The 26,292-nt window shown below is 38.8% G+C and overlaps 1 protein-coding gene across 2 annotated transcripts in view; it reads left to right on the top strand.

The window, feature by feature from the left end:
• The window catches only part of ANKFN1 (ankyrin repeat and fibronectin type III domain containing 1), a 439,591-nt gene that overhangs the window by 219,967 nt on the left and 193,332 nt on the right, over window positions 1-26,292 (top strand). The window lies entirely within an intron of this gene.

Here is a 26,292-nt window from a genome sequence, read left to right as displayed (position 1 = left end):
TGAGGTCAAGAGTTCAAGACTAGCCTGGCCAACATGGTGAAACCCATCTAGAGCATGACTGTAATCCTAGCTACTCAGGAGGCTGAGGCAAGAGAATCACTTGAACCCGGGAGGCAGAGGTTGCAATGAGCTGAGATCACACCAGTGCATTCCAGCCTGGGCAACAGAGTAAGACTCCATCTCAAAAAAATTTTTAAAAAGTCTGTGAAGAGCATGAACTTTGGAGTCAGACAGACTTAAGCCCACTGCTAGCTGAGTGATATTGGGCAAGTGGTTTAACCTCTTTGGTCCTCTTTCTTCATTAGTAGCATGGGAAGAGTAATAGTACTGAGTTCCCAGGGCTCAAATGAGGATTAAATTAGATAATACCCACACACAGCATGGTAAATCTGTCACTGTTCAAGCAACACCTGGTGTCCTTGTTACTGTTATTTTACTGGCTTCACCCATGGTGAATAGTACCACAGTGTCCAGAGAATCCTTCCTATGAAATGTAGATTCACTGGATCTCTTTGGAATTTTTCTTAAAGGACAGTGTGAGACAATGAATGAGAAAGAGAGTCATTGCTTTCTGTAACCTTTTGGGGAGAGGGAATGGCTGAGAAGAAAGGCCGAGGCCATGGGGTAAGGGTGGAGGTTGTTTCGGATGACTGGCCTCTGAAGCTCTGTGGTGGCTGCAGTTTTCCTTTCCCCTTATTGTCACGGCGTCTGGGCAGAGAGGAGCTTCGGAGCCAGACCTCTGAGGCTGTGTGTGGTGAGCCTTCAGGGGCTGGCAGTCGCTAAGGGCGGAAACCACTGTTTGGGAGCTGCTGGCGGTTTAACTGTTTCTGTTGCTTATTGCTGAGGATGAGAAAAGGGCAGGAGGGCGAGAAGGATCTACTCGTGATTCTGTGTGTGGTGAGCCTGCTCACCAAGAGCTTCCAAGTTCTCTTTGGAACCATACGTTTATCAAGCAGCTTCCGCAACAAGATTTTCAACTGGTTGGATGTCAAAATGACAGTTTCTGAGACTTGTTTTTGATTATCTCCTTCAAAAGAACCACCTGGCCCATTGTAGCAGTCACTGGGGGCAAGCTCATGGGAGATGCAGCTTTCCTCAGCTTACAAGGTCCTTGCTGCACACGTAAAATTATTTAATCAGAAACCTTCCTTTGGTGGCGTGAGGGTTGTGATCTGATCCTCCAAAATGCAAAGTAACCATAAGATGTCTCCTAGTGCCTCAGAACCTTAGGTGTACTTCCGTCTCAAGGCTAGAGGCACATCTTGGTCATTTTAGAATTATTTTTGTAAAGAAATATGAAACTCTCCAATTAATGGGTATGGAAAAACTATTCAACACTGGGGGATGGTTAATAAATCATGTAATAAAACATTACGCAACCGTTAGAAAATATACTTTCATGTAATTTTAATGGCTTGGGGGGAAATGTTCCTACTGCAATATGTGGAGAAAATAGCAAGAACCAAAACCTTGTAGAGCAGTGGATCTCAGAGTGTGGTCCACGGACCAACAGCAGCAGTATCTGAAAACTTGGAAACTTAGTAAAAATGCCAATTCTCAGGCCCTACCTTGGACCCACTGAGTCAGAGACTCCAAGGATGAGAAACTGTGTGTTTTAATAGCCAAGTAAATTTATGTGTGTGAAATTTAGAAAGCAATTGATATAGAGCCCCAATCAATGTAAAATATGTACCTATGGAAGAAAATGCATCAAAAGATTTAGTAATTCTCTCTGTTATAGGATTATGGACGATTTTTGCTTTTTCCTGTTCATCTTTTGTGAGATTTTTTCTGTATATTCTACTTTTTAAAAAATGAGTGTATTTTGCTTTTATGTTTAGAGAAAAAAGTTGAAAGAATAGTTATCATGTGTTTCTGCTACCCATGTATCATGTCAACTCAGACCATATTAACATATTGTCTTGAAGATTTAACTATTCATGCGTCTTTGGTGTTCTTCCATTTCTTTTCCTTACAAATCAACTTCCCTGTATTTTCTTTGATGAATCTTCTCAGCTCTGCTGCTTATTTACTGACTTTCCCACTCCCAAGTCTTAAAGCCCCCTGCTATTATTTATAAACAATTTTGATGATCTTTCATCAACAATCTCTAGGTTTGGTTTGTCAGACACAAGCAAATGGTTGTTTTTTTTTTCCTTAAGCACAATATTTCTTTATATATATATTTAGAGATTAATATATTTTCATCCATTGGTAACAATTTTAGCTTTTGCATATATTTTCACACACAATTTACAGTTTCTATGAGGTTATTTATTTTTTGCTACATCTTCTCGAAGCATTTTTAATAACTTGACCCTTCTAATTTCAAGAATTCGTTTACAAAGTAAGCAGATGTGGTAGATCTGCATATATATAGGAGGGTTAAGCTCTAAAATCAGAAAATACAGCAAATATCACATATGATCCAATTTACTCCGTCTCTGGGATACCAGCATAGACTGGAACCATCTTGGAACAGACTTCATCTGATTCCCAGCCAACATGGTAGAGGCTGTGTTGCGCGAAAATGTGCACCTTTATGCACCTTTAATCACTTCAGCACTGTGAGATGTTCACACTACAGGAGAGTCTCAGTAAGAACCCAGATGAGGAAATAACAGACTCCTTCTATCTTATACTCATTTTCTGGGCAATAGCAGATGAAATTGCCTAAGCTATTTAAATTGCTTTGGAGGATCTGTTTTTTTGTTGTAGTGGCTGATAGGACATATGTGCAATTGCCTGAGTCAAAGATGCATGTGGTGAGGTCTCCCTGCATCTCTGCAGTACCTTCGACTGTTCCCCTGGATGGTCTCCCCAGCAGGAAGGACTCTGACCCCTCCTCTGGTGTTCAGGTTGTACTCATCCTTTAAAATACTTTGCAAAACTGCCTTCTGCATAAAGCCTTCTTAATCTTAGCAGAAAGTAATCCCTTTACGTAATGAATGTCTTCGGGATATTTATCCCTCTTTGTTATATTTATATTTGAATATGACTTTGCTTGCCCAGGGGACTCCCAAGGTTCTAGAAGGTAGCATCCAGTGTCTTTAACATCAATCTGGGCTTTGATTCACAGATCTGTTCTATCTAGTAAATCTTAGGAAAGTTATCAGATTCCTCTATGTCTCCCTCCTCATCTGTAGAATGGACATAGTTATAACACAGACTTCTGAGAGTTGATGTGAGCATTAAATGAGATATTGCACATAAAGGGGCTAGCATAATACCTGGCACATGGTAATCCCCAATAAGAGTTGGCTGTTTTTATTTCTATTCTTCATTGTGATTCAAATAGTACATTTGTTCTCCATAAACATTTGTTTGTTGAATGAATGAATGAGTGAATGAATGAATGAATGCTATTGGTTAAATTTATACACACCCCTCTGAATTCTCAATGCTCAATAAAGAGCTTATACTTGTCATCTGTCTAGAAATTCACCACAGAACTAAATGAACCCAGGATTTTCTGTACTTACGGCAAGTGTGGGGTACATATGGTAAATTTTCTGTCTTGAGAAAGCTGCCACCAGTTCTCTAGTTTAGACCACATGGAGCTCCATGTTTTCACCCATGAAATGTGAATTATAACGCTGATCTCTGACTCTGCCTGAGTACAAGGAAAGCCTGAGGATGACTAGGCCTTAAGGGAGAAATCTTATAAACAGGGAATGCTTAGGGTAATTTGAAGAATCAGAGCATGAGTTTGTAAATTAGCACATTTCAGTTACAAAGGTTCCAATCACACAGGACTCTAGATGTCGCTCGATGAGGGCACAGGGCAAAACCAGCTGCTTTTTGGGTTTGTCAAGCATCTCAAGTTATTTCTCAGGAGTTGGGGTTTGGCAAAGCCTGAAACCCACGTTGCCAAGTCCTTCTTCCCCCCTTAATTTTTAAGCCCATGTGTATTTTAAGGGAAATTTAATCCGCATGTTTCTGTTTCCTTTACACTTAACTCATAAAAATGGTTTGTCAGAGCAATTTGATGTCCCAAAAATCTTTGGAGCCTTTATAATGATATTTTTTAACCTTTCCACTCTCCCTTAGACACAGGAAATTGTGTTGTTGTTGTTGTTGTTGTTGTTGTTGTTTTAAAGAAAATGAATCAAACTGAAATTCTCAAGGTCAGTATTGATGGGTCAGACAGACGTGCTCAGGGAGCAATGCATTTGAGAAAAAGCCGTCTTTCACTGCTACTCCTAAGGGTGGGAGGAAGACAGATTCCACACTCAGGCAGATGTCGATCATTGGTAATATGCTGTAATAGAGTCCTCAGATATTTGATTGGTTGCCCACCAGCCTGAGAGTCCTTCTCCTATTTGCACTTCTGTACTGAGAGATCTGTTCCATGTTGCTTAGAATTTGGGTCCCTCCACCTTAGTCAAATCCTGAAGTTCAGCATTAGAAAACTCATGCATACAAGTAGTCTAAGAGAATTGTGGCCACTAATTCCAAAACATAGTAACTGTTTTTTAGTACAGCTTTCCACGTCATCCCTAGAGAGAAAACACAGAATTTGGCACGCTTGTATCAGTAGCCATAGGCAATGTTCTCAAAGCTTGGTGAAGATGGCACTCCTCCAAAGTTAGTGAGTTTCCTGTCCCTGAAAGGATTCACACTATGTCCTAGATATCCACAGTGTAGACAGAAATGTCCCATGTGTTTGTGCTACCTCTCAGCCATGAGAGGGGATATTTGGAGTTGTCTGACCTGCGTCCGCTCCACGTTATTAACCATGTCACCTCTTCTACCCTCAGCTGGCATTAATCTTTGATTCATCTCCCTGGCAGTATGCTCACTGCCAAATTGGGCTGAATCTTTCTGGACACTAAGGGTCACAGAGTCTCACATTGTATGGCATGTAATAGTTTGGAACCAATCAACCATAATGGCTTAGTTTAATCTGAAATACTCTAAAATCATCTGGCTGGCTTATTTCAACCCATTTTCACGACACAGCATCAGAACTCTGTAGTGCAATGGCCCAAGCTATGGCTTTCTCTGCCCGGGGATACAAAAGCTAGGGCACACTCATCTCCCAAAACAAAGTTGCAAATAAGAGATCCAATCAAAGACTGTCCTAGTGGCTTCTGCAGCTGGCCCCATTCAGCTGCATTTACTGAATAATGAAGACACAGAGCTTTGAAGGGCTTCTCTCCATCACTAAATTAGCTTCTAATAGAGATAGAACAGTGAAATTCTGAACCTGAATGCCTGAATGAAGAATAATCAATAATCATGTCAGTAGAACATGAACACCAAGCCAGGGTACTGAGACTGCATGTCACACTGACTTTGGATCTTGGATGAGACTGGAATACAACTGACAGGAAGTAGCCAATCTTAGAAATTCAGTGAGTCCACAGGACCTGGTGGATATCAAGGTTTTACAAGACTGAGATGTTGTAGGCAAGTACAATGATCAGAAATCTACCACTCTTCAACAGTCTTGGCAGTTGAAAAGCAATTCCTTGGCAGGAATTTACTTTATAGATTAACCACTTTAAGCCTGGTTCTGGATCATATATTACCTCACTGAAGCCATATGACTTTATGCTAAGTATCATTCTCCATATTTTGCAGATGATGAAACTGGGGCTCCTAAAATTACTTACTGGGAGACCAAGTAACTTGTTCAAACTTGCGTAGTTAATGGAAGTGCTAGAATTCTAACGTAAGTCTGTTAACCTTCAACGCCCATACTGTTTTTAAAAAAAGAAAAATGCCTGTAATCCTGGTGCTTTGGGAGCCTGAGGCAAGTGGATCATTTGAGACCAGGAGTTTGGGACCAGTCTGGGCAACATAGCAAGACCCCATCTTTACAAAAAATTAAAAACTTAGCCAGGCACAGTGGCAGTTCCAGTTAATCAGGAGGCTGAGGTGGGAGGATTGCTTGAGCCCAGGAGTTTAAAGCTTCAGTGAGCCATGATCACATCACTGCACACCAGCCTGGGCAACAGGGAGACCTTGTCTCAAAAAAAAAAAAAAAAGAAAAGAAAAGAAGAAAGAAAAAAGAAAAACATGTTTGTCTAATTAGAAAAGTTACTGATATTAACAGAAACGCTTTCAAATTTAAAGAGATAAAGAACACAGTTAAAAGTTAAAGTTCCTCATAATCCTACCCCCTCCCAAGATAACCATGTTACTAGGACAGAGTATATCTTTCTGGTTTTTATGTGTATAAGTTACCAAACCAAGAGACATGCATGTATATTTTTTACACAAAAATGAGCACTGTTCTAGAACTTGCTTTATAAAATTCTTCTTGAATGTCTTTCTGTGTCAGTAATACGTATCTACCAGGTCCCTTTAAATAGTTGCATGGTATTTTATTATAAGAATTGTCATGGTTTAAAGTCCATTAAATAGTTTGATTGATTTCAACTTTTGGTGACTAGAGGCACTACTGTAATGAAATCTATGCTGCCTGTTCATATGTTATTGCACATTTGGTGATGGATAATTACAGGATAACTTCCTAGGAATGGATTTGTTGGGCAAAATACTATGTAACTCATGCTCCATCTACTATACAAGGCTACTTCCTTTGGCTTCCACCAAGGGGTGTTGTTGATTTCTCAGTAAGTTGGATACCAAATTTTCAGACAAGTAATTTTATCTTTCTTTTGGACTTCATCACTAGGGAATCTAAAAGCCAACAATTCCATTAGACTTGAGGTAAAATCAACACAGTCCAAGTCTGAGGCAGTACAGTTAGAAGAGTCCTTTTATTTATTATTACATTCAATAAATACCTTTTGATTTGTTGATGTTGGGGGTGGGGGTGCAGGCTTGTGCAAAGTGCTTCACTAGATCCTGGTTAAACAGTGGTGAATCTGGTAACATAGCTCCAGGCCACTGGAGTAAATAGTTTGTACAAAATTCATCTGCTGCTCAACACCAAACTGTTGCCCTCTGAGCTGTTGAAGCCGTAGTATCACCAGAACCACTCCACAATGCTCACTTTAGTTTTTATGCCAAGGAACCACTAATGGGAGGCATATTAAAGGAGGTTAACCCAGACTATTGAAGCAGGTTATTTTCACAGTAGATCAACTTTTTAATTAAACTTCTTATTTTGAGATATCTGTAGCTCTACACACATGCTATTGAGAAAAATAATACAGGGAGATTCCATGTACTCTTTACCCAGGTCCTTCTAATGGTAACATCTTACTTCCATTGATAGCAATACCACAACCAGACTATTGATATTATCAAGAAACAGAGCATTCCCATCACAACAAAGATCCTTTAACTTGCCATCTTATGGCCACACCCACTTCCCTCCTGTCCCTAACCCCTCATTAACTCCTGACAAGCACTAATCTGTTCTTATTTCTAAAATTTGACATTTCATAAGTGTTATATAAATGGAATGATGTAGTATGTAACATTTTAATGTTGGCTTTTTTCACTCAGGGTAATTCATCAAGGAGGTTGTGTGTATCAAATTTTTGTTCTTCTTTATTGCTAGGTAATATTCCATGGAATGGATGTATATAACAGTTTATTTTAACCATTCATCTACTGAAGGGCAACTGAGTTGTTTTCAGTTTTTGGCTAATATTAATAAGGCTTTTATAAACATTTGGGTACAGATTTTTGTGCAAACTAAAGTCCTTATTTCTCTGGGATAAATGCCTAGTAGTGCAATTGCTGGAATATATGTCAATTACATGCTTAGTTAAAAAAAAACCTCCCAAACTGTTTTCCAGAATTATTGTACAATTTCACATTCTTACTCAATGTACGATTGATCCAGTTTCTTCACATCCTCACCAATATTTGTTATCTTTTTTTTTTTGGTTATTCTGATAGGTTTGTAGTGATTGTAGTTTAATTTGCATTCCCCTACTGGATAATAATGTTGAATATAATTTCTCATGGTTATTCAATGGCTAATGGTGTTGAATATAATTTCACATGTTTATTTAAAATGGTTATTACATTTTTGCCATCTATATAACCTCTTCGGTGAAATATCTCTTCATGTCTTTTGCCCATTTTTTCTCATTGGAATATTTGGTTTTTATTCTTGAGTTTTGAAAAGTCTTTACATATTCTAGATATTTGTTCTTTGTCAGATGTATGGTGTATTAGTCCGTTCTCATGCTGCTATAAGGACATACCTGTGACTAGGTAATTTAAAAAGGAAAGAAGTTTAATTGACTCAGTTCCACAGAACTTAGGAGGCCTCAGGAAATTTACAATCATGGTGGAAGGGGAAGCAAACACATCCTTCTTCACATGGCAGCAGCATGAATGTAAAGCAAAAGGGGGAAAGCTCCTTATAAAGCCATCAGATCTCATGAGAACTCACTATCATGAGAACAGCATGAGGGTAACTGCCCTGTGATTAAATTACCTCCCTCCATCTCCCTACCATGACATGTGGGGATTAGGGGAACTACAATTCAAGATGAAATTTGGGTGGAGACACAGACAAACCATGTCCTATAGCTTGAAAATATTTTTTCTCACTCTGAAGCTTGTCTTACAGTGTTGAATATAATTTCACATGTTTATTTCAAATGTTGATTGCATTTTTGCCATCTATATACCATTTTCAGTGAAATATCTCTTCATGTCTTTTGCCAATTTTCTCAACAATAAAACCCAAATATTCCAATATTTCACAATAATTTGGAATATTTGGGTCTTATTGGTGTTGAATATAATTTGGAAATAATTTGCCAAATATTGGAATATTTGGATTTTATTGTTGTATTTTCAGAAGTCTTTATATATTCTAGATACTTGTTCTTTGTCAAATGTATTCCTGGAAAATATCCATCTTGAATTAAATTTCATATGTAAGGCTTAAGTTGAGGGTTGTTTTTTGGTTTGGGTGTTTTTTTGCCTCTGGATGTTCACTTGAGCCAGCATTGCTTGTTAGGATACTATCTTTTCTCTGTTGGATAATTTTTGCACCTTTGTCAGAATTCACTTGGCCTATTTATAAGGGTTAATTTCTGGATTATCTGTTCTGTTTCGTTAATTGATGTATCTATCTCTCTACCAACATCACACAATCTTGACTACCATAGATATATTGAGTATATATATCTGAAATTGAGTAGCCTGATTCCTCCCAATTTACTTTTAGTCTTTCAAAATTGTTTTAGCTATTCTAGTTCATTTGCTTTTTCAACTATATTTTAGAAAAATCTTTTCCATACCTAAAAAAAATCTTGCTAAGAATTTGAGAGGAATTATGTTAAATGTATATGTGAACTTGGGGAGAATGGACATCTTCACTATGTTGAATCTTTTAATCCATGAACACAGTGTGTATTTCCATTTATTAAAACCTTGATTTTTTTTTCACCAGCATTTTAGCATTTTCAGCATAGAAGTCCTGTATGTGTTTTGTTAGATTTACACTGAAGATTTTAATTTTTTGAGCAATTGTAAATGATATCATACTTTTAAATTGCATCCATGTAGTCATTGATAGTATACATAAACACAATTGACTTTTGTATGTTCATCTCTTATCTGTGACCTGCTGAACTCATTTATTAGTTCTAGTAGTCTTTTTGTAGATATATTGGGATTTTCTACAGTCATTTCAACTGCACATAGAAATGATTTTATTTTTTCTAGCCAGTAATATTTTTTTCTAGCTAGCATTTCAATAAAATGCCTTTTATTGCATTTTCTTTCTTTCTTTCTATTACTGACTAAAACTCACAAAATTATGATAAATAAGAGTGATGAGAGTTGGCATGACTTTTCTTAGGGGGAAGCATTGTCTTTTACCATTGACATGTTAGCTATTGGATTTTTGGTAGATGGTCTTTATCAAGCTGAGGATGTTCATTCTATCGTTATTTTTCTGAGTGTTATTATGAATGAATGAATGTTGAATGATGTTTAATGCTTTTTCTGCATCAAGTGATATGGTTATGTGAGTTTTTGCCTTTCATCTGTTAATATGGTGAATTACATTGATTGGTATTCAAATATTGAACAGCTTCACATCCATTAAATAAATACCACTTTGTCATGGTATATAAGTCTGTTTATATATTTCTGAATTCTGTTGGCTAATATTGGTTAATGATTTTTTGCATCTATGTGAGGAATATTTATTGGCACTGTCTTTATCCAGTTTTGTTATCAACATAATATTAGGTTCAAAAGATAAAATATGACGTGTTCCCTCCTCTTTTGGATTGAAAGGAATTGTATAACATTTGTGCTAATTCTTTAATTCTTTTAGGAATGTTTGGTAGAAAATTCTCCAGTGAAACAATCTGGGACTAGACATTACTTTTTTTTGATGTTTCTATATTATAAATTCAATTTCTTTAATGGTTAAAACACAATTGAAATCATCTATTTCATGTTGGGTGAGTTGTGATAGTCTGTTTTTCAAGAAAGTGGTTCATTTCATCACAGGTATCAAATTTATACTTATAAAATAGCTTATTGTATTCCCTTATTATCCTTTTAATATCTGTACAGTTGATAATGACATCCTCACTTAATACCTGATATTGGTAAATTGCATTTTCTCTCTTTTTCTTCAACAGTTTTAATGAAGGTACCAATTTTATCTTTACAAAGACATTTTCTCCGTTTCATTGATTTCCTCTATTGTTTTTCTACTATCAATGTCTTAGATTTCTGCTCTTTTTTTGATTCATAAATTGGAAGAATTTTTAAAAATCTTTTCCAGCTTTATTGTGGTACAATAGTGCTCTTTTGCTCACAGGGGATACATTCCAAAGCCCCCAGTGAATGCCTAAAATCATGGATAATACTGAACCCCATGTACACTATGTTTTTCTTATACATAACTACCTATGGTAAAGTTTAATTTATAAATGAGGCACAGTAAATTATTCACAGTAATAACTAGTAATGGAATATTTATAACAATATTCTGTAGTAAAAGTTATGTGAATGTGATCTCTCTCTCAAAATATCTTATTGCACTCTATTCACCCTTCTTCTTGTGATGATGTGAGATGAGGCAGTGCCCTCGGGATGAGAAGAGGTGAGGTGAATAGCACAGGCATTGTGATGTAACACTAGACTACTCCTGACTTTCTGATGATACATCATAAAGAGGATCATTCACTTCACATGTTCCTGGATCACTGAGCCATGATGATGTCAGTAGTTAGATATCAGCAGCAGAAGATAGCAATGACTAGGGGCGTGTAGTGTATACCACATGAACAAAGGGATGATTCACATCCTGGGCAGGACATTAGCATGGTGCAAGATTTCATCATGCTACTCAAAATGGTGCACAATTTAAACTTTCTGCATTGTTTATTTCTGGAATTTCCCATTTAGTATTTCCAGACTGCATTTGACCATGGATAACTGAAACTAACCCACAGAAAGCAAAACCACAAATTAGGAGGGACTGCTGTGCTTTTGAAAATTAAAAACTGTATATAGTTAAGGTGTACAACTCCATGTTCTGATATAAATATATATTGTGAAATGATTATCACTAGCAAGCTAATTAATATATCCATCATCTCACAGTTACTCTGTGTGTGTGTGTGTGTGTGTGTGTGTGTGTGTAGGTATGTTGAGAACATTGAATATCTACTCTATTAGTAAATTTCAAGTATGTAATTCAGTATTATCAACTATAGTCACCATGCTGTACATTAGATCTCTAGAACTTATTCAATCTGTGTAACTGTAATGTTGTAACCTTTGACCAATGTCTCCCCATTTCTTGTCCCTGCCCCCAGATCCTGGCAACCACTATTCTACTCTCTGCTTCTATGAGTTCAGCATTTTTAGATGCTACACCAGTGACATCATGAAGTATTTGTCTTCCTGTGCCTGGCTTATTTCTTATTTCATTTAGTATGATGTCCTCCAGGTTTATCCATGTTGTCACAAATAATAGAACTTCCTCCTTTTTAGGGCTACATAAACTAACACATACACTCTCTCTCTCTCTCTCTCTCTCTCTCTCTCTCTCTTGCACTCTCGTGTGTGTGTGTGTGTGCGTGTGCGTGTACCACATTTCTTTTATCCATTATTCATCATTCATGTGAAGGTGATTCTTTTTACAAAGTATTGGCTCTGTGCCACCTTCTAGCCATGAGACGTGGGCCTCACTTTTCTCATCTGTAAATTCAGATGCTTCTAATGCTACTTCCCATCACAGAGTTGCTGTGGGGTTCAAAAGAATTGGTGGGTATAAGGGACTCATCAAGTATAGGTTGAGCATCCCTAATCCAAAAATCCAAAATCCAAAATATTCCAAACTCCAGATCTTTTTCAGTGCCAATGTGACACCATATTATATTATATTATATTATATTATATTATATTATATTATATATTATATTTTCACTGTATTAATGTATGTTGTATTTTTTACTGTTAAGTATGTATGTGTGAAAAGTTATACAAAAATGATTGCTGCTGCTCCACATCCTGAGGGCTACCATGTGGTTACTGGAAGTCATCCTCAGCCTACCTGACAGTAGACCTGTGCTTAGTGTTTCTGCCCACTCCCACCTTGGCTCTGGTTTGTTTAAAATTAAATGATACTTTCTTTGAGAAAGTGCTTGCTCTTCCACACGTGTCTGGCTGCCAATTCCCAGAGACCTTTTGATTTGTCCCTGTCTGTGGCCTAGTACTGCCTTTGTAGTCTAGACCCAGAGCATAAAAGGAAGCCAATCCCAGGAAACCTCAGGGTTGGTATCTCGGCATTATTTCCACTGATCTTACTCTGACCCCTTCTCCCAGTTCCTCCTTTCAAACTCCTTCAGTTGAATCCCTAACATAGGTACTTGCCGCTTCACAGAACCTCTCTCCTAATCCCAGCTGCCCTAACTGCCAAGTCTCTGGCCCTCCATGGTCCTCCACAGACCTTCTTTCCTTTGTTGTTCTCCAGTTTTTCAGCCTTTGCTACCTAATCACCCTCTGGGAAGGTCACTAGCTTCCAGCCTCACACCTCTCCAAACCTGCATCTGATTTTGCCATTTATCACATACTTGTAGGACACCTACTATGTGCTAGACACTGTGTTATGCCTTGAGGTATTATGGTGAACAAGAGATGGATTCCCTGCTCCCCTGCAACTCACAGTCTAAAAGGGAGCAGACCAGCAAACACCAAGTAAAGAGAGTAGTTACAAACTATGGTTGGTGCTTTTAGAAAAACAACAGGGTGGTGAAATAAAGATGAACAGACACGAGGAAAGGATATTTCCTCTCTGAGGAAATGATATTTAGGCCAAGACCTGAGAGATGAAAGGGAGCCAGTCCCGTGAAACAGGGACAAATGTTTTAGGCAGATGGAACAGTATGTGCAAAGGCCTTAAAGAGGACCTCATATGAAGCTGTGCAGATTGTTCCAGGCACAAACAAGCCTGGTCCAGGAGGTAAAGGGAGTGCTAAAACCCAGCCAGGCTATGTTCCCTAAGCAGTGTGCCACAGTATGTGGAAGGAACGGGTTCTTTTTCTGAGCCTCATAAAGATACTGTATGAGCTAACAGCATCCTGAGCCTTGAGGTGGAAAGAGGATGGCTTTCAGTACTGTTCTCTTGGTCCTTGGGCTGCGGCCTGGGTTCACATCCTGGGATCTTGCACTCAGCTTACAAATACCCATCTCCATATGCCTGCCCATTCTTAGATTAGTCTATGTTTGGTCTTACCTATCAAATGATCGCAGCTCAGATTTACATGGCATTTTACATTTTCTTCAAATCTCATCTGATCTTCCAGTATCTCTGTAAGGTAGCTAAGGCAGGCATTATTCATTAATTATAATCTACATACAATACCATGAATAGATTTTGCGTTTTGGTTAGTTATGTTTCAATAATTGTATATACTCCCCTAACCAACACTTAAGTCAAGATACAGAACGTTTCCAACATGCCTGTAAGTTTCCGCTGTCCAATCAAATATCCCACCACCCCGGTCTTACCTAGGCCACTATTTTGATTTCTATCACTATTGATCAGTTTTTTCAGTACTTGGTTGTCTTGGAAATATAATTGTGCAGTAAGTATTCTATCGTGTCTAATTTCTTTTACTTAATCTGATGTTTCTGAGATTCATTCACCTTATTGTATATCTGAGTAGTTTATTCTTTTGTTAAGTAACAGTCCACAGAATGAATATACCACAATTTGTTTAGCTATTGATGATTTGGGCTATTTCAAGATTGTCTATTTTAACTAAGACTGCTGTATTCTTATGCAGTTCTTTTTGTGAGCATTTATTTTCCTTTCTCATGGGCAGAACTCAAAAGTAGTAGTGCTGAGTCATAAGGTATATTATATTTAACTTTGTAAAAAAAACTCAAATAGTTCTCTAAAGTTATGCCATTTTACATTCGAATCAGCAACCTAAATGCATTATAATTGCTCCACATCCTCACCAACACTTGGCGTTAGCCATCCTAGTGGGTGTCAACTGGTATCTCCTTTTAATTTTATAAGTTTCTGAGAACTAATCATGTTGAGCACCTTTCCACGTGCTTATTGACCACTTGCATATCTTCTATTGTAATATGTCTATTCTAGCCTTTTGCAGGATGACTACAAAAGGCCCCTGGACCTAAGTCTTAATTTTCTTATCTATTAATTTCATTTTATAGATAAGAAAATTAAGACTTAGGTCAAGGGGCCAAAGACTGCAAAGATTCACAGCTAATAAGTAGTAAACCCAAGTCTTTTATGCATATTTCCTGACTCCAATATTTCATTTGCAATATACTGGACTTTTTTCTACAATGGATCTCAAGCTTAGGCTGCCCTCATCAGTAACATTTATAGCATCCTGAACCTCAGGACCTTTTAGATACAGGTGCAGTCAAGAAATGCATAGATGCAGAGAAAAGAAGAGGTGAATGGTTTTACATTAACTGAGAGCAAAATAATGTTTTTTTCAAACAGTCCTCAAAACCATCACTCTAATTCTGGGGTTCTTATTTGGTACCCAATACCCTCTCAGGCAAGGATGTATTCTCAGTCTGAACTACTCAATGCTGCCAAGCTCAAAATAAGCCCTTCTTGTTCAAGTGCAAATGTGTTTCACTGGGCCACGTGTGACTCTCTTCAACCTATTTGGGTTTAATTCAATCAGTTAAAATAGCCACAGTTTCTCCTGTCCATATGCCACATTGCACTAAGTTAATATTTCATTAATGAAGTGTAAATGCTCCTGAGGCTTGATTTTCTCAGTAACATAGTGGGGACATTGTGAATATGTAGTGATTCATTCTTTCTCTTTCTCTCTCTCTCTCTCTCTTTCTCTCTCTCTCTCTCTCTCTCTCTTTAAGATTGAAATGCATTTTGAAGTTGCAAATGTCATAGAAAACTCCCACTTTTCCTTGATGCCGAAGATAAATCACTGAAGGAGCAATGAGAATGGATAAGCAGCCCTTGTTGTATTTGTATTTGACAGACTGCGTTTGAGCATCTGACAAAAGGGTTAAACATTGTGATTTTCCTTTCAAACCAAGAGAAGGCTATGCTAGCTGAAAGGGAAGCACAGACAGAAGGCACCTGTTGCTTTCCTTTTCATCCTCTCTGAGCAAAATATTGTACTTTCCTTCCAAATAATGAAGGAAGTGAATAAGTCATTGACCTTCTAATTCCATTCAATGCCTTTGCTGTGCCGCTAAGGTGCATCCAGCAGGTTTCACAATGCCAAAGAATGACACTGAGTATTTGGCATATGCAGTCCTTGAGAAAGCTCCTCGGAACAATCTTAGAAAGCGGTCAGAGCAGCCCATTCAGACCCTGCTCTATCTACTTTCATAGGAGCTCAGAGTCTGGGACAAAATGAAGAAAGGGAAGCTGGACAGGAATCTGAAGACAGAAGAACTAGGCCAGAAATCAAAGGGTCGCACAATGTGCAATGTCTGTGAAGAAGAGATGGGACTAATAAAGATGAGGCGACAATTTAACAAAATGAATCCTTCAAGCCTTCTTAAAAGTATTCCTACAACGTCTTCAACTTTCTTTTTCTTCTGCCTCTGTTCTTTTGTTTCCCAATTCATTAAATGCCTCTTTGCGGCTATATGCTTTAGGTCAGGTACTCCTGACATTTGTACAGCAAACTTCATCTGACATTTGTTAGAAGAAACAGGACAAAGTTTTTATTTTCAGCTGAGAGTAATTTTAATGGGTAAAGTGGCATTTACAGTCAGTGTTTAGCTGATAGTGCAGACTTCCTTTATAATTGCTGGGTCTTATTACACAGCTGTAGGTCTTTATTATTATGTTTGAATGTGCAAATACAATTAACTTCCTCACTTCTCCTTTACCTTAGTATTTCACATTCTCGCTGTGATTAATTACAAAGAATTCTCTCTTTAATACTAAGATCCATGAAGTTGTGGAGATAAACCAAGGCGACTTTTCCATTTGTCAAATGGAGGAGGCGTTTCTTATGGAGGTAGAAAGCTGAGCAATTTGGCAGGAGATTGGGTCACATGCCACTCACACAAATATCATCTAAGGAACATGTAAGCTGTGAAATAAATGGAGAAAAGGACCTGGAAAAGACAGAAGGCTTCTTTAGAGATTTATTTATTTAGCCGTTAACCAAGGGTGAGAGGACCCTTTTGGAAATTTGGTCTTGGGGGCCTAAAATTTAACTTAAGCCTGGACTCAAATGCCAAACAGAAATATTCTAGAAGAATTGACAAAAAAAAAAAAAAAGAAAAGAAAAGAAAAAAACTCATTTTGATTGGCACTCAGGAGAGAAAAATAAATGAGGGTGGAAGGAGGAGAGTTTTCTTCTATGGCTTGACTGACCACTAAAGCTATCCAGATTCCTCATCCAAATCACCACCCACTGAGTGGGGCCACCTCTGGTAATTAAAGGATCAAATGCTCCTGTGCTATATTGTAAGCATGTACAAAGCACCAGTCCCACTAACAGAAACATCTTGTTGGCTTTCTCTGAAGAAAAGCTGAATAGATAATGAAGTTCTATTAATAAGTGGGTCACATCTACATTAGTTCCTTTTTTAAAAAGAAAACATTCCGATAAATAACACATGTTTAAAGCAGATTTCACTGCACTCTCTGGACATAGAGGTCACACATATTGACTCTGATTTCAGTCATATCAGACCATAGGTCCAATACAAACCAAGACTAGCTGGGTTGAAATAAAGCATTTGTTTTCTTTATGACGGAGTTATTCTTCTATGTGCTAAGTGCTCTGTGGCTTCTTGATACCATAGCATGTTAGAGCAAGAAGTGATTTTCAAGGTCATATTGCTTGACCCCCTCACTTAGAGAAGAAACTGAAGGTGCTTCAAAAAAAAAAAAAAAGCCAGAAGAATCTTCAAGAAGAGTCCAGTTGCTGTCAAGAAACATGGCAAATTAACCTTTTTAGATGCATCAGCAAAAGGGAAAACTCGAGCCTGCCTTCATCTTTGACTCATAGGAAAGGTGTAAATCCCACCCACGTAGTTACAGCTTTCTTGCTGGACTGCTGCTTATTTTGAATTTAACAAAGGTTAAAAAGCCCATCGTGAGATGTTTGTTTGGAGGACCAGAACCTAAACTTGCATTCCTTGTCATGGTCATTTTTTTAAAAGAAGATGACAGATTGGAGTCACAGAAGGGGAGAGACTCCAGCAGTGCTAGAAATAAGAGACCATCAGAAGACGATGCTCTTTCTTTCTGCTTTGCCGTTGTTATTTTTGTTTTCCATGTGCTCCTCAGGGTGTCAGGTTTATCACCAGGGCTGGGATGCGGCTTGGAATGTGGTGGACAATATGACAACAATTTCCTTCCTGGCGTGTCCCTGAATGGCCAGCACAGTCAACACATAATCAGACAATCTACAGCTGCACCGTTGCTGTTGACAACTTCATTACGCCTGTGATATTCAGCTGGGTAATTCATTTCTCCAGCTTGGCAATATCTCCTGATATGCCTAATGGGTTGAATGTAATTTTGTAAGCTTTTCAAGATGCTTCCCCTTCCCTTGTGAGACACGTTGCTCATTGTCTCCCCTTGTGCTTAGCTTTGTCCTAATAAGGGGAACAATGATAACCACCACTAGGAAACATCGTTGCCTTGTTCAGCTCTTTAGTGCAGACTGGGTCTCCAAACCACAAAGGCAGGAAATATCAGTGATTAGAATGACACTGTAGGTCACTTAATGCCCCTTGTAACTGCTTTTTTTTTTTTTTTTTTTTTTTTTTGCCTGCCTCTGCATTTAACCTTCAAATAACCAGAGCATTCTTCTACAAAATCAGATGGCATTGCCGCAGATGTAAAAATAGATAATTAATGGTTCTAGGGGGATGTCCTGGCCTTTGGCATGATACATCTACCATCATCAATACTGTTCTGAAATGGAAGAAGCAGACGAGAAATTAGAAATATGATCCTGCATAGCATCCAACACAGAAGCTGAAATTTTTCTTTAAACTGGGCAAAAATTAAAATGCATTCCTCTGAGTTCTCTTTCTGTTCAATTAAGTCTATGTATATTGAAAATTACCTACCATGCACGGGGCCCCAATCCAAGATCTTAGAGGGAAACTCAAAAATTAATGAGGCCCAAGTCCTGCCCTCAGGGAGATTTCAATCCAGTAAGGGAATTACATAGAGCCCCAAATAACTCTAAGGAAGTTAGGCTGTGCTGAGAGTCTTAACATAGTTATAAATACCACAAGGAGAGAGGAGAAAGACACTCATCCCATTGGGAGCATAAAAGAGAGGTGAATAGGCTGTCTTCAGGGCCATCTTGCTTATTCCACCAGCCAATCCGTATTCTTTTAAGATAATCTGGTCTGCTGAGAATCTTAAGAATCCTACTGGAGTCAACTTCTTAGTTCTGAGAATTAGGAGTACTCATCCTATTTACCATTTCTAAGTGCTTGTTGATTGTCATTGATAATGATCTGTTCCCAAGTGCCTCAAGTAAAAATGGAGAGGCCAGCATAAAGATAGGTCAAAGAGTCTTTCAGCATATTCTTTTATCTTTTTATCTACCCGTTTTCTTGACTTTATAAAACTAAATTCTCCTAAGTGGACGCCTGTTGGCGAGTAGAAAATAGAGACTGATTCTGTGACTTTTAACTACAGGTATTTCAATATTGAGATTTTCTTTTTTGGGTGGAAGGGGACACAAAATCTCACTCTGTCACCCAAGCTGGAGTGCAGTGGCATGATCTCAGCTCACTACAACCTCCACCTCCAGGGTCAAGTGATTCTCCTGCCTCAGCCTCCCCAGCAGCTGGGACTACAAGTGCATGCCACAACACCCAGCTAATTGGCTCACGCCTGTAATCCCAATACTTTGGGAGGCAAGGCAGGCGAATCACCTGAGGTCGGGTGTTTGAGACCAGCCTGGCCAACATATTGAAACCCTGTCTCTACTTAAAATAAAAGGTTTTCTTTACCCAAAAAAAAAAAAAAAAAAAAAAAAAAATGACAAGGAAGAAGAAACATAGACAAAGGAGGACGAGGAGAAGGAAGGGTCTGCCTAAAATTCAGCAGTATTTAGAAGGTGTAAATAGAAGGTATTTGTCCTTCAGTATTTTGACGAATCAACTCAACCACTTTGACTTGTCTATTGAACAGTAACCTCATGGATTCCAGCTTCCGTGCGTACTGGTGAGGACTCATATGATTTGACGGCTAGCTGTACACATACATAGGGTTTTGAAAAAGCTGAAACCCTGAAGTCTGCTAATTATTTTGTTTTCTTAATCTAGACAAACATTGGTTTATGAATTATCAAATTTTGGAGTATTAACCATTTCATTTTTAAATTATTTGAGAATTCCGCACAACGTTAAAGTAATCCAAGATACAAAATTCATCTTTGGCTTTGAATTGCCAATAAAAGACTTCCCCAGAGGAACAGTCAAAATGAGTGTTGTAGATGGAGAGGGATCCCAACATCTCTGCCATGGATAACAGTTCTCTATCACAAGCCCACTACAGTCCAGATCTCACGATACAAAGGCATGATTCAGGCCCAATTAGCCACCAACCTATTGCACTCATTATTCATTATGACCACATCTAGTGCATCAAAGGATACAGATGGCCTAGGGCAGGCGCCCCCAAACTTTTTACACAGGGGGCCAGTTCACTGTCCCTCAGACCATTGGAGGGCCACCACATACTGTGCTCCTCTCACTGACCACCAATAAAAGAGGTGCCCCTTCCTGAAGTGCGGCGGGGGGCCGGATAAATGGCCTCAGGGGGCCGTAGTTTGGGGACGCCTGGCCTAGGGATTGGTCATAAGAAGAAGCAATCTGTGCTGGCTCCTTGTAAAGAGATTTAGGTGAATACTGCCACCTATTGATAGGTGAAATTTATGCTACAAATTCCTACTCCGACCTGATGTGCTAGTGCTTATCAGAGCAGATCTCTTTTCTCAGTTGGCCAAAACATTTTATCAGCCGTAAGTTCATAATTATCTACGTGTTTTTGATGAAAAATAATTATGCTAGGTTAATGTAAAACAACTAACAAAATGTACTATATTTCTTATTATATTACCATACATATTATGTATTATTTCTTATTTCTTGGCAAAGGAATGAAGTGGAAATACCACAAGCTTTGCAGAGACCTGGGTTTGAGTCTCAGCTCAGTCCCTAAATGCACATAAACAAGCTGATTAATCTCTCTTAACCTTAGTTTCCTCATCAATAAAAAGTGGATAATCCTACTTTGTAGGGTGTGAGAATTCAGTGATACCATTGCATGCCACATAGAAGGTGTTTGATAAATGGCAGCATTTCTTATTATTTTTCCACTGAGGTATTATTAAAAGTAACTGTTTTGATGCAATTATTGGTAATATGACAAACCACATCATGTATCAGACTCTGGTGAACTCTTCCAAATGGTTCAATTATCCTTTGGCAATGCTACTTGTCTAGTATAGTATCTTTGACATCCAAAATTAAGACAGTGTGAACGTAAATATTAGAAGCTGAAGTGTGCCAATTGAGAAAATGAGGATAAATGGGCTTCATTACCAAATGTCTCCTGACTGCCCTGGAGGATATATGGGGCCGAGCAGATAAAGAATTATGATAAAATGTTGGAGCTGCGTATAAATGGGGCTTTGTGACCTGCTGGATAAGGTTGAGACTTAGAGCCAGACCCAGGAGGCTCACATTCCTTCCTCGGCATGGTGTGGGGGATCTTGGGCTCATACAGACAATAGGGGATTCATAGCTTGAGAATTCTAATGATGACTGAAAGGAGGGTGGCAGCCAGGACAAGAAGGCTTTTCAGAAGCATGGACTCTGATTATCACGTCGGTGCTACAGCCCGGTGAGAGGCTGCTGAGAGGACGGATGAAGCCGTTCTTGGAAAGCTTTCAGTGAAGTGTTTGTAACCTCCTTTAAGAGAATCCCGTTTCTCAAAAATGTGACACTGGAAAATCCCACATGATTAGTTCAGATGAACACTCTGTCATCAGACTGCACGACGAAGAATATGGGCCATCTCTTTTCGAAGAGTCTTTTTGAATGCAGTATGTCTCATCTCCAAGACTTAGAGAAAAATTCCAGAAGAGGGGTTCTCAGGAAATTTTGGGACCGTTACTTTTAGTCTGAAAGGTCAATTGGTGCTTAAAACAAAGTAACCAAGAACTAGCATGCCCGTGAACAGTTTGCACCTTTTCTTTAAAAAAAAAAAAAAAAAAAAAATCTGCTTTGGATTGAATGGCCAATGCACTCCCCCACCCCTTTTCTTTTTTCTTTGGGGATTAGAAATTGAGAGGGAGGAGGAGGAAGAGTTTCACATTCATTACTAACAACTTTGCACATAATAAGCATATTCAGATACACCCTGGGGTGTTAGTTTTCTTTTCCTATTTTTTGTCTCCTTTTTAGCAGCTTTCAGTAAGTAGCACATTTTATTTTTTAAAAAAGAATTGGAGCCATTATTGAGCAGCCGCGCCCTAAGGAAGGTCAAGAGATTAGGGAACGGAAGTAGGCTGGCCAGGCTCTTTGCTGACCACAGTAAGGGAATGCTACTTTCTTATAATTTAATTTTGAGATCCTGATGAAAAGGAACTCCCTAAGGGGAAAAAAAATCTTTGCTCAAAAAAAAAAAGTGAAAAATTATTAGAAAATAGCCATCAAAAAGTGATCAATTTAAATTTACGTCTAGCAAACAAACCACATGGAACTAACCACGAGACAGACATGCATTTGCAGTGATATATGGGCATTCTCAAAATATGGTCAGGATTTTTGCGGGGGAGAGTGGACATTACTGGCTTCTGATATTGGTGGGCTTTGGCCTAATTTTGCAAGTGTTCTGAAATTCTAAACATCATATGTCACAAATCAGAGGAGAGTATACTAAAAGAAACCTTTGAATTTAACTGGTCCAACTCTCTCATTTCGCAAGCAAGAATAAAGAAGCCTAATGACAAAAAGTAACTTGCCCAAGATCACACAGCTACTGAGGGGCAGCTCGAGGACTCAAGTTCCAACTCCCCATTCTCAGACCCAGGTTCTTTCCAATGAGCTAACCAACTCCAGTGGGAAACCACAGACTCTCACATTTAATGGAAACCCTGTACCCATGACCCCTAGAAATGGCACTGAATGTTGCTGGAGGCAGTTCATCTGTCACAGCCTGGGCTAAAATCTTTACCTGGTATTAAATGTGCTCTTTAAAGCATTCTGTGAATGTTTAGGCGCATTTCACCTGGGTCCAAGGACTCAGCTCCTGTTCTTTTCTCTGTCTTAAAAAAATACACGGACTACAACCTGCATGCCCAAATTATCTCTAGGTGTGTGTACCAGAATAAATTAATGTCATCGTCATCTGCTATCATGTAGGCTAAACCTTTAAAAGTCACCTTCAACTTGTCCCTAATCCGCCCCTGCCCCACCCATACTATTGACAAATCCTTTAAGTTCTCCCCCCAAAGAAAGAACTTTCATCTTCTCATTTACATCTTCACGGGCCTTCACACCATCAGTGTCTTCCTGCTTCTGGGTTCTCACCACTATCCACAATGGCTAGGCCAGATGGATTCTAATCAGCTCTTCTGGCATTGTCCTGCTCAGATCACTGTCACCTATGGCAAAAACCCTTTAACATAGCGTTCAAGCGCTCTCCAATTTAGCTCCTGCTTACTTTTTGAGACAAGTTCCATCAACTTTTCCCGGCACTGTTCATTCCAATCTGCTAGACTATTTGTCATTCCCTAATAGCCCTGGAACTCTATGCCTTGACTTGGAACCTGTTTCTTCTTTTCAACCTGTAGAGAGATGCTCAGACCTCCAGTCCCAGTTCAAATGCCACCTTCTCTGCTTTTCTATGGATTACAGAAAGAAGTAATAATTCTATCTTCCCTTAGCACGTTGCTCATACTTTTTTATGGCACTCATTTAATTCTGCCTTGTATTGTAATCAGTTGCATATCTGTTGCTAAATATATCTCTTTTATCTTTGAAAAGGTGCCCCGTTCATCTTTGAATGGGAGCAATGCTCCCTCCCAACCACATTGCTTCACTTAATGCACTGCATATAACAAATTAATTTTTTTCTTGAGTTTTATTGAGCACTTACTAGTCCAGGATGTATAGTGGCTGAAGGAGAAAGATGCAAAATAAAGCACAATCCGTGTCTTTAAAGAAGCCTTTAATTGAATCTGTGAGACACATTCACAAATACCCTAAGCACGTTAAATAACTGTGGGGTTGGAATTGGGTGGAGGGGAAGTTCTGAGTGTGGAACAAACATTCTCAGTGTTCCAGATGAGAACATTGGTATTATGACACGGAGGGTGGAGTAATGGGGGAGGAGTAGAAGGAAAGAAAGGGCAAAGCTGCCTTTAGATCCATCACGTGCTGTAGTCATTACTAGAGTCTTCTCTAGGTCTGGCTAATCTCACTCATTCTTCCCCCAGAACCAGAGAAATCTTCCTAAAACAAGATTCTGATCATTCAACTCCCTGTTCAAGTGTTTGATGTTCAATGAATCAAGCATCAGATAATTGCAGGCTTATGCTAAGAGTTATAGAGTACCAGTTTGCGGAGATGAGACGAACTCCAGGAAATAGCTGGAGAACAAAAAGGAAAAACATGCTGTAAAAGTGCTAAAAAAGTGGGAGACAAAATAAAAGCGTGCTCAATATGGGTTGAGATTAATCCAGAAGGATTGATTGGAGGAGGCAAGCCTTCAGTGGATGGTCAGGAAAGATTAGACATACCAAGAGAACTTTAAGGTTCCTTTCAATTCTGAGACCCCATTATTCCTTCAGGTGATTTATGCATTCATTCAATAAATACATACTAAGCACTTCAACAAAACATCAAATACTTACTGAATGCCTTCTATGTCCAGGAACTCTGCTAGACCCTGGAAATACAGCAGAAAATAAGAGACTTTGCACTTACACTCTTACAATATAATGGGGATGACTGATGCTAAACTGGGAAGTGCAATAAAATATAATGGATATAATGATGGCAGAGTATAAGGTGTTGTGCTTTCAGACCACAGAGCAGGGACCCTAACAGACTAGGGGCAAGAAAAATATCTCTGAGAGTTTATGTTTAAGCCAAGATTCCAAGGCTGTACAGGAGTTAGCCAGACATAGGGAACTGAGCATCCAGGCAGAAGAATACCCATCATATGTGATGATCTGGTATTCAGAAAGAATATAGCATGTCCAAGGAACTAACAGATATTCAAAAAAACTACAGCATGGACTGCAAATAGAAATGTGGTGAGAAATTAGGCTAGAGTGATAGGAAGAATTTTGCCAAGGTATGTCAAGGACTTTATACTTCATCAATAGGCTCTAAGTAGCATTAAAGTATGTAGCACAATGAATCTAACCTATAAATACTACATGTCTATTGAAGAGCAGATTAATGAATATATAAATGAATGAATGAATTTTCTTTGCAATAAACATGGGCTTTTTGACTTGACTTGAGTATTTGCTCTAGAAAGTGTTGCTACTATTACCAGAGTCACTGTTCCCTTAGGTCTGCATAGCACATGTAACTCATGACCCCGGTGAGGCAACCCTCTAACCTTAGTAGAGTTACTAAGTCACCTAGTTTACCATAGCAGATGTAATTCAAGTAAATCTGCACTAAAGCCAAAGTTTTTCTAGGTGAAAGGGTAAAGTTTTAGCTGGCAATCATTTTGGCCTAAGCTGTGCAAGAGAAGCCAGGCTCTTTCTTAATCCTTGATGAAAAACATAGCCCTCTAAACCTCAAGGGCATGAATATTCCTTAATTAGATTTTTCATAGCAATGCTTCCATGGACAAATAAATCCAGGGATCGAAAGGGATGGTAAATGTTCAAGAGCGAGATTTTGCCTTTTTAATAAGAAAAGAAAAAGTAAGACAATTGTTAAAAGCTAAACTGAGCTCTTTCTTTGGCCACCCGGGCTTTATGAGTCACTGAGCCTTGCCTCGGATCTGAGCTCCATAACAGCCACCTGTTGAGGGTGAGCGAGCTATCAGGGGAAATAATGTCTCTAGAAAGGGGGAGAGTTTCAGGAAGACAAGATGTCATTTCCGGGATCCTAAGCAATTACCAGGCCAAAGATTAACTCTCCACCAACTTGTTTATGATCAAGAGACTTCCTCCTGATTTGCTACAGAGTTTCATTCAAAATTTGAGAGTTTATTTGGCTCCAGGCGTAAATGATAGACTAGACAGTGCCTAGCAGAAGAGTCCGAAATTACTTACGAAGTCATTACAGCAGCTATATATTCATTTGACAGAGGAAGAATCAGAACAGAGCTTTACAAAGATTCTTAAGGCTGTTGCTAGGGCCCTGTGTTGTTGGTGTGTGGGGGTATGTGTGTGTGTGTGTGTGTGTGTGTGTACGTACACGTGCAGTATTCATATGTGCTATCAATCAGTGAGTCCCACCCCCCAACATAATAAGCAGCCTGTGAAGGTAATTTTCCATTTTATTTCAGTGACAATCATTAAAAATGCCTATGTATACAGCTTTCTAGGAAATCTATTTGTGTCTTTCATTAGCCATGTAAAGCACAATGCTGTGAAAGGGTATACTCATATGTGGCTGGCATAGGAGCAGCACTGGAATCTTTTTCCTGAGACTGAGCCTCTTGCTGTCATAAGTCCCACGTCTGCTGACTACTTTGTCAGAACCTGCTCAGACAAAAACCCAAGCACAATTCGCCCTGACTGGATTTAGAGATTTCTTAAGATGCTCCCAGCTCCTGCTGGGAACTTGTAAGGAATTGTGCAGGTGCCCTGTGGTGAAGGGATGTGACTGCCACCTGTGTGCTTCTGGTCCCAGACGGCTGTAGAAACAAGGGGATGTCTGGCC

The sequence above is a fragment of the Saimiri boliviensis genome, chromosome 17 (assembly GCF_048565385.1).
Source record: "Saimiri boliviensis isolate mSaiBol1 chromosome 17, mSaiBol1.pri, whole genome shotgun sequence".
NCBI lineage: Eukaryota > Metazoa > Chordata > Mammalia > Primates > Cebidae > Saimiri > Saimiri boliviensis.
Note: the sequence above shows the minus strand (reverse complement) of the source record. Positions and strands in the feature narration are given on the sequence as shown.